Consider the following 16,458-nt stretch of genomic DNA (forward strand, 5'->3'; position numbering starts at 1 on the left):
GAGTGATCTAGCGCCATGTAACACATTTTTTGCCCATTGGCCTCATTACAAGCGGCAGCCATGCTCCTGCCATTCACATGCCGTTTTCCTCACACCGCCCGCCCGCTCGCCCTTCACCCACCCTACTCCCGACCGGCAACACTACAGCTTTATGGTAGAATTTCCAGACAGAAGCCACTCCTCAGTAACATGCACATGTCAGCCCGCTTGGAGTTTGCCAAAAGCCAACTAAAGGACTGTCAGACTATGAGAAAAAAGTTTCTCTGGTCTGAAGAAACCAAGATTTTGCTTGAATGGCAAGCATTACACCTTGAGGAAGTCTGGCAGCATTGCTACGGTGAAGCATTTATTTATTTATTTCACCTTTATTTAACCAGGTAGGCAAGTTGAGAACAAGTTCTCATTTACAATTGCAACCTGGCCAGGATAAAGCAAAGCAGTTCGACACATACAACGACACAGAGTTACACATGGAGTAAGACAAACATACAGTCAATAATACAGTATAAACAAGTCTATATACGATGTGAGTAAATGAGGTGAGATAAGGGAGGTAAAGGCAAAAAAAAGGCCATGGTGGCAAAGTAAATACAATATAGCAGTAAAAAACTGGAATGGTAGATTTGCAATGGAAGAATGTGCAAAGTAGAAATAAAAATAAAGGAGCAAAATAAATAAATAAATTAAATACAGTAGGGAAAGAGGTAGTTGTTTGGGCTAAAATAAGGTGGGCTATGTACAAGTGCAGTAATCTGTGAGCTGCTCTGACAGTTGGTGCTTAAAGCTAGTGAGGGAGATAAACTGGAAACACTTCAGTGCTTTTTGTAGTTCGTTCCAGTCATTGGCAGCTGAGGAAAGAGCCAAAGTAGTTGTTTGGGGGTGACTAGAGAGATATACCTGCTGGAGCGTGTGCTAAAGGTGGGCTATGGTGACCAGCGAGCTGAGATAAGGGGGGACTTTACCTAGCAGGGTCTTGTAGATGACATGGAGCCAGTGGGTTTGGCGACGAGTATGAAGCGAGGGCCAGCCAACGACAGCGTACAGGTCGCAATGGTGGGTAGTATATGGGGCTTTGGTGACAAAACGGATTGCACTGTGAGACTGCATCCAATTTGTTGAGTAGGGTATTGGAGGCTATTTTGTAAATGACATCGCCAAAGTCGAGGATTGGTAGGATGGTCAGTTTTACAAGGGTATGTTTGGCAGCATGAGTGAAGGATGCTTTGTTGTGAAATAGGAAGCCAATTCTAGATTTAACTTTGGATTGGAGATATTTCAGTTTACAGACACCTAGGTATTTGTAGTTGTCCACGTATTCTAAGTCAGAGCCGTCCAGAGTAGTGATGTTGGACAGGCGGGCAGGTGCGGGTAGCGATCGGTTGAAGAGCATGCATTTAGTTTTACTTGTATTTAAGAGCAATTGGAGGCCACGGAAGGAGAGTTGTATGGCATTGAAGCTTGCCTGGAGAGTTGTTAACACAGTGTCCAAAGAAGGGCCAGAAGTATACAGAATGGTGTCGTCTGCGTAGAGCTGGATCAGAGACTCACCAGCAGCAAGAGCGACCTCATTGATGTATACAGAGAAGAGTCGGTCCAAGAATTGAACCCTGTGGCACTCCCATAGAGACTGCCAGAGGTCCGGAGCAATCATGATGGTAGCAACATCGTGCTGTGAGGATGTTTTTCAGTGGCAGGGACTGGGAGACTCGTCAGGATCGAGAGAAAGATGAACAGAGCCAAGTACAGATATCCTTGATGAAAACCTGCTCCAGAGCCCTCAGGACCTCAGACTGGGTTCATGGTTCACCTTCCAACAGGACAATAAGTACACAGCCAGGAAAACGCAGGAGTGGCTTCGGGACATGTCTCTGAATGTCCTTGAGTGGCCCAGCCAGAGAACAGACTTGAACACAATCCAACGTCTCTGGAGAGACCTGGAAATAGCTGTGCAGCGACACTCCCCATCCAACCTAACAGAGCTTGAGAGGATCTGCAGAGAAAAATGGGAGAAACTCCCCAAGTACAGGTGTGCCAAGCTTGTGTAGCGTCATACCCAAAAAGATTTGAGGCTGTAATCGCTGCCATAGGTGTTTCAACAAAGTACTGAGTAAAGGCTTTGAATACTTATGTAAATGTGATATTTCAGTTTTTGTAATACACTTTTTTTTTTTTACTGTGTTTTTGCTCTTTCATTGTGGGTCATTCTGTGTAGTTTTCCCCCCTCACCTATTTAATCAATTTTAGAATAAGGCTGTAATGTGGAAAAGGGAGGGTCTAAATACTTTCTAAATGCACTGTAGTAACCAGCATAGAAGCAGTGGTGTAAAGTACTTTAGTAAAAATAATTTAAAGTGCTTCTTAAGTAGTTTTAAAAAAAATCTGTACTTTACTATTTATTTTTAAACTTTTACTTCACTACATTCCTAAAGAAAATAATGCTCTTTTTACTCCATGCATTTTCCCGGACATTCAAAAGTACTCGTTACACTTTGAATGTAAGCAGGACAAGAAAATGGTCCCATTCACCCACTTCTCAAGAGAGCATCCCTGGTCATCCTTAATTCATTTGATCTTACTCTATGACAATTGGGTACCTTTTCCACCACTGCATAGAAGCAGATAAAACCCAACGCATACCTCAGGCTCATAATGACAGATGTTTGCTGTAACAATATGGCACACACATCCAGCTGTCTCTACAGATGTTTTCAAGTTTCAGTTAATGAAGAGATGTAGCTACTGAAGCAGTGTCCAATCAGCCACTGGGCTATGTGTTGGGGGAATGAACCCAATCAAAAACGGTAAATTTGATTTTAAATCATACATTTAAATTACATAAAATATGTCAGACTGCAGCTCTACCTCCTATTCAAAAGCATCCTTTGTCCTTGAAAAACAGGGAAATCTCCAGACTCATCATACTGCAGTGACACCACACATCCTGTGAATTACTGTACCTCTGCCAGGATGACAATAAAACTGCTAACAGACATCCAGTGGTAGCTGTCATTTTGTGCAAGGATGGAAGTAACAGTGGGGAATTATAGGGCCCTTCACTTGCATTTGTCACTTTTCACAAAAAGAATGACAAACTTGTCATGACAGGCACAGTCATTATAAGATAATTAGGTTGAAATCTCCCTATGCTGGGCGTAAAAGGGCAATCATTAGTGACATTGATTCACTGTGAGGCGATCAGCTACCCAGGCTGATCGTCTAGCCTAGGCACTGATAACATCAATTGGACCTCTTCTTTAATATTTATGTATCGTTTTAAGATAAGTTAATATCTGTCTTTCTCTCCTTCTAAGCCCCTATTTCAAAGGAGGGCTATTCAGTGCAAGGTGATAACCGTCTGCCATTGTGCCTGAGAGAAACCTCAGGAATAATCTTCTGAGCCCTGTCACATTTTGGAACTTTATCTGCAAGGCTGCAGACAAGGGAACACAGCATGCTCAGACTTGGACTTCCATCGAATACAATGCGAAATAGCAAAGAGGTCATTTTCTTTCTGGAGAAAGTCAGTTCTCAAATGCTAGTATAACAGCAGGGTTAAGCAGTAGTCCTGCTTTGGCCTCCCTCCTACTTGGACCTCCTATCGCCTTTCCTATCATTTTGTTTTTTCTCTGTTCAAAGATACATGCTCATTGGAGGAACCAGATAAGATGTACTTGCAATTTGCTTCTCCCAAAATGGCAGACTTTAAAATTGAACAAAAACCTATTCATTGAAAGTGATATCAGACCTGTATAACGTCTTGTATTGATTGCAATTAGTCTCTTGTAGGGCATTAATGAGTATCATGTTAGTCTCCCACATGTGACATGAACTCCCTGTCTCATGTTTTTAGGATAGGCCATCAAATCAGGTAAGAAGGGATGTAAACTGGAGTTGTTTCCATAACGGCACACCAGAGTATCCACTATGAAATAAGGAGGGTAGCCTCAAATACAACTCAGCTCCCTCATCTCTTCTGACCTTCTCTATCCACAGATTTCACCAGCCAAATGCACTAATGAGGACTTGAAGCAGGATTGTGTGAGGAGCAACTCTCTCTGTTTCTCAGTTCTGTACTCAGGATTATTGGGAGTGCTTTTGGAATGTGCCAAGCTAAACCAGAAGAAGACTGCTGTTCTGGTGGGAGGGGGCCATTAGATCTGCCTACTACCTACATATTAATCTGATCTACTAGGCTCTCCAACCTTTCCCTGGTCTCTGATGGAGGGCAGCCCATTGAAGCAGAATCCCAGCCTCCAACAACAGCCCAAACCCAGGGGCCACTCCAATCTGACTCTGGGCCAGTCCTGCAGCACAGAGGACCTGTCTGAGGGGCCTCCCCAGAGCCAACTTAAGGAAGGGTTTCTCCCTGCGTAACATCAGCCTGTGTATGGTGGACGGGTCCGGGAAATGCTCCAGAGGAACCGGGGGCCTCCCCAGAACCCCACTGCAGGTTCAAAGGGGACACAGGGGGCCACTGGAGCCCCCATCTGCTGTGCCTGCCCCGACGGCCCCGCTCTGCCACCCTCAGGGCCCCACCAGCCGAGGTGCAGAGGGAAGGGGCCCTGCGCTATATGGTGGAGGCGACTCGCATAGCATGGGCTGCAGCACTCAGTGGCAGAAGTGTTGTTTGCTGCTCAGGAGGACGAGGGGCCGCTACTGAGGGGGAGGGGGGCTTCCTCCTGGAGTTCTATGTGCCGCCCAAGGTGGGTCTCGTGGTCACTTCCTGTGTTTTACATGGATTTGGTAGAAAAAAATCACATACCTGTATTTTTAAAATGTAGTCAACGCTATAGGATTACATAGGGCTCCTGTATTGCTGACCTGATACAATCTGACACTGAAAATTAGATATATTTTATTAGTGTTGTTTGCGGTATCTCTGGTGTCTCATCTGTCCTCTCTCTGGCCCAGTCATCCAAGCCCAAAGTGAGTTCCTCTGACAGCTGTTGTGGAGGTGCGGACCACCATGCCCCTGGAAATGCCAGACACGGACAACACCTTTGTCCTCAAGGTAAGCTTTACTTGTAATGTCAGGACATTATATCACACATGTATGTAGGCATTATGACATAACATTCAAGTAGTACCAAATGCTCTGTATGCTGCAGATTTGCATAATGAACCAAACAGTGAAAACCGCAGACCATATTTGTTCAATATATCTTATCTCAGTAGGCTAAAACAGGCTACGAATATGATACCTTACACATCAATGTATTTTCCACTACATACCGTTAATTTAATGAATTCATTAGGCCCTAATCTATGGATTTCACATGACTGGGAATAGACAGTTGATTGGTCACATATACAGTGCCTTGCGAAAGTATTCGGCCCCCTTGAACTTTGCGACCTTTTGCCACATTTCAGGCTTCAAACATAAAGATATAAAACTGTATTTTTTTGTGAAGAATCAACAACAAGTGGGACACAATCATGAAGTGGAACGACATTTATTGGATATTTCAAACTTTTTTAACAAATCAAAAACTGAAAAATTGGGCGTGCAAAATTATTCAGCCCCCTTAAGTTAATACTTTGTAGCGCCACCTTTTGCTGCGATTACAGCTGTAAGTCGCTTGGGGTATGTCTCTATCAGTTTTGCACATCGAGAGACTGAAATTTTTTCCCATTCCTCCTTGCAAAACAGCTCGAGCTCAGTGAGGTTGGATGGAGGCTTACAGACAGATTATTTCACTGATTATTCACTGTATAAAAATTCCAGTGGGCCAGAAGTTTACATGCACTAAGTTGACTGTGCTTTTAAACAGCTTGGAAAATTCCAGAAAATTATGTCATGGCTTTAGAAGCTTCTGATAGGCTAATTGACATCATTTGAGTCAATTGGAGTGGTGTACCTGTGGATGTATTTCAAGGCCTACCTTCAAACTCAGTGCCTCTTTGCTTGACATCATGGGAAAATCAAAAGAAATCAGCCAAGACCTCAGGAAAAAAAAATTTGACCTCCACAAGTCTGGTTCATTCTTGGGAGCAATTTCCAAACGCCTGAAGGTACCACGTTTATCTGTATAAACAATAGTATGCAAGTATAAACACCATGGGACCACGCAGCCGTCATACCGCTCAGGAAGGAGACGCGTTCTGTCTCCTAGAGATGAACGTACTTTGGTGTGAAAAGTGCTAATCATTCCCAGAACAACTGCAAAGGACCTTGTGAAGATGCTGGAGGAAACGGGTACAAAAGTGTATATCCAAAGTAAAACGAGTCCTATATCGACATAACCTGAAAGGCTGCTCAGCAATGAAGAAGCCACTGCTCCAAAATCGCCATAAAAAAGCCAGACTACTTTTTGGAGAAATGTCTTCTGGTCTGATGAAACAAAAATAGAACTGTTTGGCCATTATGACCATCGTCATGTTTGGAGGAAAAAGGGGGAGGCTTGCAAGCTGATGAACACCATCCCAACCGTGAAGCACGGGGGTGGCAGCATCCTGTTGTGGGGGTGCTTTGCTGCAGGAGGGACTGGTGCACTTCACAAAATAGATGGCATCATGAGGTAGGACAATTATATGGATATATTGAAGCAATATCAAGACATCAGTCAGGAAGTTAAAGCTTGGTCGCAAATGGGTCTTCCAACTGGACAAGCATACTTCCAAAGTTGTAGCAAGATGGCTTAAGGACAACAAAGTCAAGGTATTGGAGTGGCCATCAAAAGCCCTGACCTCAATCCTATAGAAACTTTGTGGGCAGAACTGAAAAAGCTTGTGCGAGCAAGGATCCCACAAACCTGACACTACCTCTGTCAGGAGGATTGGGCCAAAATTCACCCAACTTATTGTGGGAAGCTTGTGGAAGGCTACCCAAAACATTGGACCCAAGTGAAACAATTTAAAGGCAATGCTACCAAATACTAATTGAGTGTATGTAAACTTCTGACCCACTGGGAATGTGATGAAAGAAATAAAAGCTGAAATAAATTCTCTCTACTATTATTCTGACATTCTTAAAATAAAGTGGTGAGCCTAATTGACTTAAGACAGGGAATTCTTACCAGGATTAAATGTCAGGAATTGTGAAAAACTGAGTTTAAATGTTTTTGGCGAAGGTGTATGTAAACTTCCAACTTCAACTGTACACTATATATGCAAAAGTATGTGGACACTCCTTCAAATGAGGGGATTTGGCTATTTCAGCCACACCTGTTGCTGACAGGTTTATAAAATTGAGCACACAGCCATGCAATCTCCATAAACAAACATTGGCAGTAGAATGCCCTTACTGAAGAGCTCAGTGACTTTCAATGTGGCACCGTCATAGATACCACCTTTCCAACAAGTCAGTTTGTCAAATTTCTGCCCTGCTTGAGCTGCCTGGTCAACTGTAAGTGCTGTTATTGTGAAGTGGAAACATCTAGGAGAAACAATGGCTCAGCCACAAAGAGGTAGGCCACACAAGCTCACAGAACAGGACCACTGTGTGCTGAAGCATGTAAGAATCGTCTGTCCTCGGTTGCAACACTCACTACCGAGTTCCAAACTGCCTCTGGAAGAAACGTCAGCACAGGAACTGTTTGTCGGGAGCTTCATGAAATGGGTTTCCATTGCCAAGCAGCCGCACACAAGCCTAAGATCACCATGCGCAATGTCAAGCGTCGGCTGGAGTGGTCTAAAGCTCGCCGCCATTGGACTCTGGAGCAGGGGAAACATTTCACCATCTGGCCGTCCTACGGACAAATTTGGGTTTGGCCAGGAGAACGCTAATGCATAGTACCAACTGTAAAGTTTGGAGGAGGTTCCGGCTAGGCCCCTTAGTTACAGTGAAGGGGAAATCTTAACGCTACATCTTACAATGACACTCTAGACGATTCTGTGCTTTCAACTTTGTGGCAACAGTTTGGGGACGGCCTTTTCCTGTTTCAGCATGACAATGCCCCAGTGCACAAAGCGAGGTCCATACAGAAACGGTTTGTTGAAATCGGTGTGGAATAACTTGACTGGCCTGCACAGAGCTCTGACCTCAACCCCAACGAACACATATGGGATGAGTTGGAACTTTGACTACGAGCCAGGCCTAATCACCCAACGTCAGTGGCCAATATTGGCGGGGACTTGAACACGCTGTCATACACACCGATCCAGAGCATTCCAAACATGCTCAATTATGTAATTTTTGGTGAGGATGCAGGCCATGGAAGAACTGGGACATTTTCAGCTTTCAGGAATTGTGTACAGATCCTTGTGTGCATTATCATGCTGAAACATGAGGTGATGGCGGTGGATGAATGGTATGACAATGGGCCTCAGGATCTCGTCATGGTATCTCTGTGCATTCAAATAGCCATTAATAAAATGCAATTGTGTTTGTTGTCCGTAGCTTATACCTATCCATACCATTACCCCACCACCACTATGGGGCACTCTGTTCACAGTGTTGACAGCAGCATTTCGGTCTGCCATCTGCCCAGTACAGTTGAAACCGGGATTCATCCATGAAGAGCAGAATTCTCCAGCGTGCCTGTGGCCATCGAAGGTGAGCATTTCCCCACTGAAGTCATTTACTACGCCGAACTGTAGTCAGGTCAAGACCCTGGTGAGGATTACGAGCATGCAGATGAGCTTCCCTTAGATTGTTTCTGGCAGTTTTTGCAGAAAACCTTTGGTTGTTCAAACCCACAGTTTCATCTGCTTTCCGGAGAGCTGGTCTCGACGATCCCGCAGGTGAAGAAGCCGGATGTGGAGGTCCTGGGCTGACGTGGTTACACGTCATCTGTGGTTGTGATGCCGGTTGGATGTATTACCAAATTCTCTAAAATGAGGTTGGAGGCAGCTTATGGTAGAAAAATGTATATTCCATTCTCTGGCAACAGCTCTGGTTGATATATATGCATTTGACATGCCAATTGCACGGTCCCTCAACTTGAGACGTCTGTGGCACTGTGTTGTGTGATACAACTGCACATTTTACAGTCGCCTTTTATTGTCCCCAGCACAAGGTGCACCTCTAATGATCATGCTGTTTAATCAACTTCTTGATATGCCACATCTGTCAGGTGGATAGATTATCTTGGCAAAGGAGAAATGCTCACAAACAGGGATGTAAACAAATTTGTGCATAACATTTTAAAGAAATAAGCTTTTAATGCATATGGAACATTTCGGGATTTTTTGTTTCTGCTCATAAAACATGGGACCAACACTTTACATGTTGCGTTTATTTTTGTTCTGTATATACTGTATACATTTATATGCTCTAATGTTCTTCAATTACTTTTTTATTTTGTTTCTTCATACACCTATCCAATACTCTCATGTCTACACCAGTGCCTAGTTGATTTTGAATGTTCACATATTGTGCCTAATCCAATGCTTGTATTGCAGGTGGAGAATGGAGGAGAATACATCCTGGAGACTTTAGACTCCCTTCAGAAACACTCCTGGGTGGCTGACATTCAGGATTGCATAGACCCGGGGTAAAGAAAAGACCACCACACTCACTTCTCTGTGATCTAGAGGTGCATTTCAATTTAGTTTAAAGTTAAATTAGATTCCTTCCCTTTTCTCTGTTCCTGCACTGACGTGAAGGAGAAGTGAAAGCAAAATCCCAGTGTACATCCACCATATTGCTTTCAACACTGTGTTTTCAGATTGACAGAAGATGGAAAAGGATTTCCCTTCAGACTATTGAGATGCACCCCCATATAGATGATTTTAAGCAGCATCACTCAAACCAGTTCCTTCTCTTCCCCTGTCTCAATGAATTTGTTTGTATTCTGTGTGACAGGGACAGTGGAGATGACATTGAGCTGACGTCTTGTCCTCACGGCCAGTCCCCCTCGGTGTCCACCTGTAGCTGTGAGCTCACATCTAGTGAGTACTTATTCACTTAAATTGGTAATGGTATCCCAGCTAGCACATAACATTCTGACAACCATATGTTTCTTCTTGGTGAGATCGTGGTTGTCCTATGGTTATTTTGCATACAACCTTCCCACAACTTTCTGTGAATGGTGCAGGATAGTTGATTGGCTTTGGAACATTCTCAGCACATTTAAGGAACATCATTTTCTTGGTATTTCATTACTTTAACAGAACATTTCCTAAAAGTTCAAACATGGTTTTATTTCATTGGTAATGTTCTAGGAACCTTGTCCAACTGGTTTGACATTGGGAATGTTCTCAAATTGTTCAGAGGATGTTACGGAAACAATGTTCTTCTGTGGGAATTTCAGTACTTCAGCATAACGTTTCCACATGGTTCTATTTAAAGTCATGTTCTCCAAATGTTCCAAGAAGGTTAAGAAAACGTTCCATAAAAAAACAAGAACTTTAACATTCAGAGAACGTTCTAAGAATGTTATTTATAAATGTATACATTCCGTTCTCATCAACAAAACTTTCTCTATCCTCGATCTTGTTAAGTGTGTTCAGGTGTGTTGGCCGCGCCCACTAATTGTCATACCTGATCTTCATGAGTGCTTTTTTTCCTTTGAAATTGGGTCTGTTTGAATAGGCTAAAATGAACCTCTTAAAAAAATAAAAACATGGCATGCTAGCTCCATCCTGGTGGAGCAGTGGACTAATTCCTTGGATAGAGAACAGAAGATCATAGGTTCTCACTGACACAATAACAAATACATGTGTTGGCATGAATAATGCATAAGCAAATACATGTCCATGTGTCCTGTCTGTGCTTGGAATTCAAAACAGTTAACCAAAGCTAGCATTGTTTATAAAGGTTTTATTGAAACATGTTCTCAGAGCGTTAATAAAACCTCTCAGGAAAACATTCAGGGAACCATAGTAAAACGTTCACAGTCGTCTTCTTCACGGGTCCAAAAAGTTGAACTCTTTTCCCGAAATGGACCTGGGTCTTTCCCACCCCGACCGATATGCATAAAAATATGTTTTAATATAGAGACCTATTCTAAACTAGACCCGTTCTGTATAGACCTGGTTTGATCCAGACCCGGTCTGATCGAAGTGAGTGAAGCAGCAGAAAAGAGGAGAGAGAGAGAGAGGTGCCGCTCTAGCAGACGGGGGAGGGGCCGTACTGTGAGTGACATAGGGAGAGAGGGAGAGATAGCAAACATCCAAGCGGTCTCACGCTCTAGTAGACTAATGGCTATGATAGGTTATTTATCATCAAATCAGGAGAAGCTAGCTAACGTTAGCTAACTAGACTAATTGAAGCTACAGTGCATGTACTTCCTCATTCTACAGTTACAATTAAAGTCCATTCAGAATATTAATTAGCAGCCTACCGGTTGGCTCTTGGCCGTGGTAGCCTATCCTTCTCCTTTAACTTTTAATTATGTCATTTTAATTTCATATTCCATTGATTACATGTCTCCTAACTTTTGCCACACAGAGGCTCTATGACCGTAGCCTATTCCCGATTTGATGACTTATGATTGGCCAACAACAACAAGCTACACTCCACTTTTGTTAAAGGCATGAGCAGCAGCATAAATGAAAACATTTATCTCCTCTCTGTCTCTCTCTACTCTTGCAGTTGCGTTTGGATCTGTAGGGGCCCTTCCGGACAAGTCAGTTAAAATGACATATACCCAAGACAGTCATATTCGACCCAGACCCGTGACATTATTTAGAGTTCTTGATCCCAACCTGCTCGGGTCCCGAATCGGGTCTCGGTATTCGGGTACAGGTGGCTCCGTGAAGACCTCTAGTTCTCAGAACCTCCCTGCAACCTAAAAATTAACGTTCCCAGAACCAGCAAAATGTTCACTTCCATTCTCAGAAGGTTAAAAAAACATTACCGGTCATTCCCAGATCCAATACGAAATCAAAAACATACATTCCCACATCTTCCAAGGAACCAAATGTGCTAGCTGGGATCTCCTCATCTGACTGTGTGGAGTAACTTTCACTCCATGCTCTCTCTGTCCACACAGACATACACAAGACCCCTCAGCACCGTGCTGGCCCCTCAGGGCCCCACTGTCAGACCCTGTTGGCCTTTCCTTTGCACCCCACCCACATCCCTCTAGAACGCTTCCTCCAGTCACTGGAGTCCAACAGGCCTGGAGCAGGTAATGGCCAGCTCTCTGTATGTGGAAGGATGGCTTTTTGCTTTTTTTGCTAAACCCATACAGTGACTAGGTGTTTAAGTTGTACTTTTCACCTGTAGGTGAATCGCCACACTCTGAGACGGACACCTCTCTGACCTGCTATCAATGGTTCCACGGTACACTGTCTCAAGTGCAAGCTGCGTAGCTGGTGTTGGTGGGCGGAGCCTGGAGCCACGGGCTCTTTGTGATTCGCCAGAGCGAAACGCGGCTGGGAGAATACGTCCTTACATTCAACTTCCAGGGCAAAGCCAAAGTATGCCCGGACACAAACCGTGATCCCAGACGAGTCTTTTTATCTGGCTGGCTGCCCATTCACAAGATTCCCCATTGCGTCACAAGGGCAAAATGTTACTTTTTTTATTGAACCTTTATTTGATTAGTCAAGTCAGTTAAGAAGAAATTCTTATTTACAATGACGACCTACCCCGGCCAAACCCAGACAACGCTGGGCCAATTGTATGCCGCCCAATGGGACTCCCAATCACGGCCGGATGTGATACAGCCTGGATTCGACCCAGGGACAGATACCCCCAAAAGCACCTCTTGCACTGAGATGCAGTGCATTAGACCGCTGTGCCACTCGGGAGCCCAAAGTACTTCAGTAAAAACACTTCAAAGTACTACTTAGGTAATTTTGAGGGCTATCTGTACTTTATTTTACTTTTTACTTTTACTTCACTACATTCCTAAAGAAAATTATGTACTTTAAAAAAACTATTTTTACCCCTTTTTCATGATATTCAATTGGTAGTTACAGTCTTGTTTCATTTCTGCAACTCCCGTACAGACTCGGGAGAGGCGAAGGTCTAGAACCATGTGTCCCCCAAAACACAACCCCACCAAGCGGCACTGCTTCTTGACACAATGCTTGCTTTACCTGGAAGCCAGCCGCACCAATGTGTCAGAGAAAGTCGCCAGGTGTACGGTGTTATGTCAGTGTGCACTGTGCCCGGCCCGCCACAGGAGTCGCTAGAGCACGATTAGACAAGGACAACACGGCGGCCAAACCCTCCACTAACCCGGACGACGCTGGGACAATTGTGCGCCGCCTCATGGGTCTCCCGGTCGCGGCCGGCTGCAAAACAGCCTGGGATCGGACCAGGATATGTAGTCCTGATTCATCCGCTGTCCCACTCGGGAGGCCAAAAAGAAAACATAGAATAAGCTACAGTGCATTCGGAAAGTATTCAGATTCCTTCCCTTGTTCCACATTTTGTTACGTTACAGCCTTATTCTAAAATTGATTTTAGTTTTTTTTCCTCATCAATCTACACATAATACCCCATAATGACAAAGCAAAAACAGGTTTTTAGACATTTTTGCAAATGTATTTCCAAAAAAATCTCACATTTACATAAGGATTCAGACCCTTTGCTATGAGGTCTCAATTGAGCTCAGGTGCATCCTGTTTCCATTGATCATCCCTGAGATGTTTCTATAACTTTATTTGAGTCCACCTGTGGTAAATTCAATTGATTGGATATGATTTCTAAAGGGACACACCAACTTGTCCCACAGTTGACAGTACATTTCAGAGCAAAAACCAAGCCATGAGGTTGAAGGAATTGTCCGTAGAGCTCCGAGACAGGATTGTGTTCAGGGTACCAAAACATTTCTACAGCATTGAAGTTCCCCAAGAACACAGTGGCCTCCATCATTCTTAAACGGAAGAAGCTTAGAACCACCAACACTCTCAGCTGGCTGACCGGCCAATATCGTCCAAAATAATATTGTGATATGTAACTGTATTGATTCCCCCCCCCTCCCTCAACTACCCTTCTACACCCCCCCCCCCTTCCCCATCTCTATCAAACTACCCTGCTACCCTTTTGTCCCCATCGCTATCGAACTATCCTGCTACCCAGTTTACAAATTTACCTCATTATATGGACAAATGGAAAGTATCCAGGTCACGACACAAGATTTCCGTCCACGTACTAAGCAGCATTGAATGCAAAACAATGGGAATGGTAGGAAGACCTAACAGCATGCCATGCCTCTACCTCCCTGTAAGCAGCACCTGCGTCTGTCTGTGGACTCTCAGGTTCCAGAGCCATGTGCACCACCTTTGGTTCCAGAGCGTGGGGGACATGCTGCAGCACTTCCACTGCCATCCCATCCCCCTGGAGTCCCGTGGGGCTGCAGACATCATGCTGCGGTGCTACGTCCAGAGACACAGCAGCCACCCAGGTGACACATGGCTACTGCTTGAGATGTTTTTGTGTCAAATATAGGCTATTAATAGGATTTATATTTTAGTGACAAAATATAATGAGTGTTTGACGTCTTATCCATCATTTCTAGTGCCCAAAAACAATCCCTGCATTCTTCAACTGCTTACCAATATATAACCTCTCATCTTAAATTTGTTCACTCAAGCTTTTACATCGGATTATTAAAAAATGTTACCCAGCAGGAAAGTCGTTTAAAAAAACAAACAAAAAAAACCCAAGTAGTTTCAAGCCAATAAATTAGCCTTTTAGGAGAGATCCACTGGACTAGGCAACCATACGGAATTGAGGATCACTCTTCCAGGCTGTCTTTTTGAGTTTGGCCACAAGGGACAGGAGTCTAAATAGTTATTCTCTGTGGAATGTGTTCTTCACACTGAAGCTCCCTCTTCCCTCCGCTGGTCCAATTGTGTCCACTTGTCTCACTCCACTGTGTGTAACCACTTAGTGTCAGCCTTTCTCATGCTAAATCTATTTGGTCTCCTCTGTTTTGATTCCAACTGAAATATCCTCAAAGCCTTCCTAATGGATTTCTAAAACCAGTCTTTTTTTTTACCTAAACATGTTCTTTTGTTCCTTTAAACCCTGAAAAATTGAATACAGCACATAAATGCAATTCAAAAGATTCCTACTCTGTCCATTTTCAAGTTAATAGATAGAATTTGGTTTCAAGCTAGATCTATGGTGCATAATGTGTGTGTGTGTGTGTGTGTGTGTGTGTTTCAAACATGTCGCTTGTCTGCTGTGTTTCTCTTTGCAGAGCTCAGAGCGTCTCGGAACTCACCCATACCAGAGAGCCTGGCCGTCGGAACTGCCTCCACCAATCGGCACACTTATTTCCCCGAGCTTTGCAGGTGGATGGCGCATCTGTGGACTCTCCCCCCAGCTCCCCTGCTCTGCCCCGCATCCCGCCTCCCTTCCCCGCATCCCGCCTCCCTTCCCCAGACTTGAGGATGGTAGTGCTGGGGGATTACGGAGTCGCAGTGGCAGCACAGAGCACCTGCTGCCGCCCTCTGGTGGCTTTGCTGATGAACAGCAGGAGAGTGAGGGCACACAAAGGACACGAGCAGTGGAGAACCAGTACTCTGTCTACTGAGGAACCTTGAAGTAATCTATGACTGACTGCATCAGAATCACATATCGGTTTTGTCAAAACTGGAACTGCTGCCATAATAGAGGTGGTGGAACATTCTCCTGCATAGTTTTTTTGTGATAAAATGTAATATCTTTTCGGTGCTCATTGTATGCCATACCTCAAACCTACAAGGTGGAATTCCCCACATTTATCCCCTGACTAGAACACAACTGAATCCCACTAAGGGAGAAGGAATGGATGGGTACATGCAGTGAACGACTTAAAATGTCAGTGCTAAGACATGACAAAGAAGGGGAGGATTATATACACCCCAGTGGATGGAACTGTTCAAACTTTATTCCTCCCAGATGTAGTGAAGGAGATCCTCTGTGATCCCCTTTGATCAAAAGACAATGTGACCCCATGTCTGTACCACATTGATTCTCTGAGTTTCATAAATCTCTTGGCTCCACGGAATATTACCATTAGTCAACATAAAAACATGTTCACTAATATGTTACTGTGCTTGCTACCAGACCTTGGTTCAAATACAATTTCAGTAATTTCATATTTTTTCTCATACATTTCAAAGTATTCAGATATTCAACTACTTGTATTCTCAAAGAATATTGGATTGTATTTGCAAATACACTGAAGTATTGGAAATGTATTTGCAAATACTCAAATACACAGACAAGTGTATTTAAGTACAAATATTTAAATACTCCCATGCATTCCAACCCATGTCCTAGGAGTATTTGAAATAATGTTTTGAAAATATCTTCACATAGTAGGCTATTTATATGAATTTATTTGAAAATACTTCCAATAGAAGTAGTTAATTTTGGACACATTATTTGAAAATACTTTAAAATATTTAAATGAATAACTAAATACACATGTATTTGAACTCAGGTCTGCTTGCTACTATGACATGTAAGGTGTACATATACTTAACAAATTGTATTCAGTGTATAGCCTAATGTAAAAATAATTTGTCACACTGTCCCCTCTATTTCAATCATGATTCCTTAGACATATGGTGGTGAAAATGTACTACACTGACAACACTTTAATATTCACCAGCTTTTCAAATTTG

At 43.5% G+C, this 16,458-nt stretch overlaps 1 pseudogene; it reads left to right on the forward strand.

Annotated features, from left to right (window-relative positions):
• Positions 1-3,995: 3,995 nt before the first annotated feature.
• Positions 3,996-15,456, forward strand: LOC135549208 (SH2B adapter protein 2-like; annotated as a pseudogene).
• The last annotated feature ends 1,002 nt before the right edge of the window (positions 15,457-16,458 follow it).

This window comes from Oncorhynchus masou, chromosome 12 (assembly GCF_036934945.1).
Source record: "Oncorhynchus masou masou isolate Uvic2021 chromosome 12, UVic_Omas_1.1, whole genome shotgun sequence".
Classification (NCBI taxonomy): Eukaryota; Metazoa; Chordata; class Actinopteri; order Salmoniformes; family Salmonidae; genus Oncorhynchus; species Oncorhynchus masou.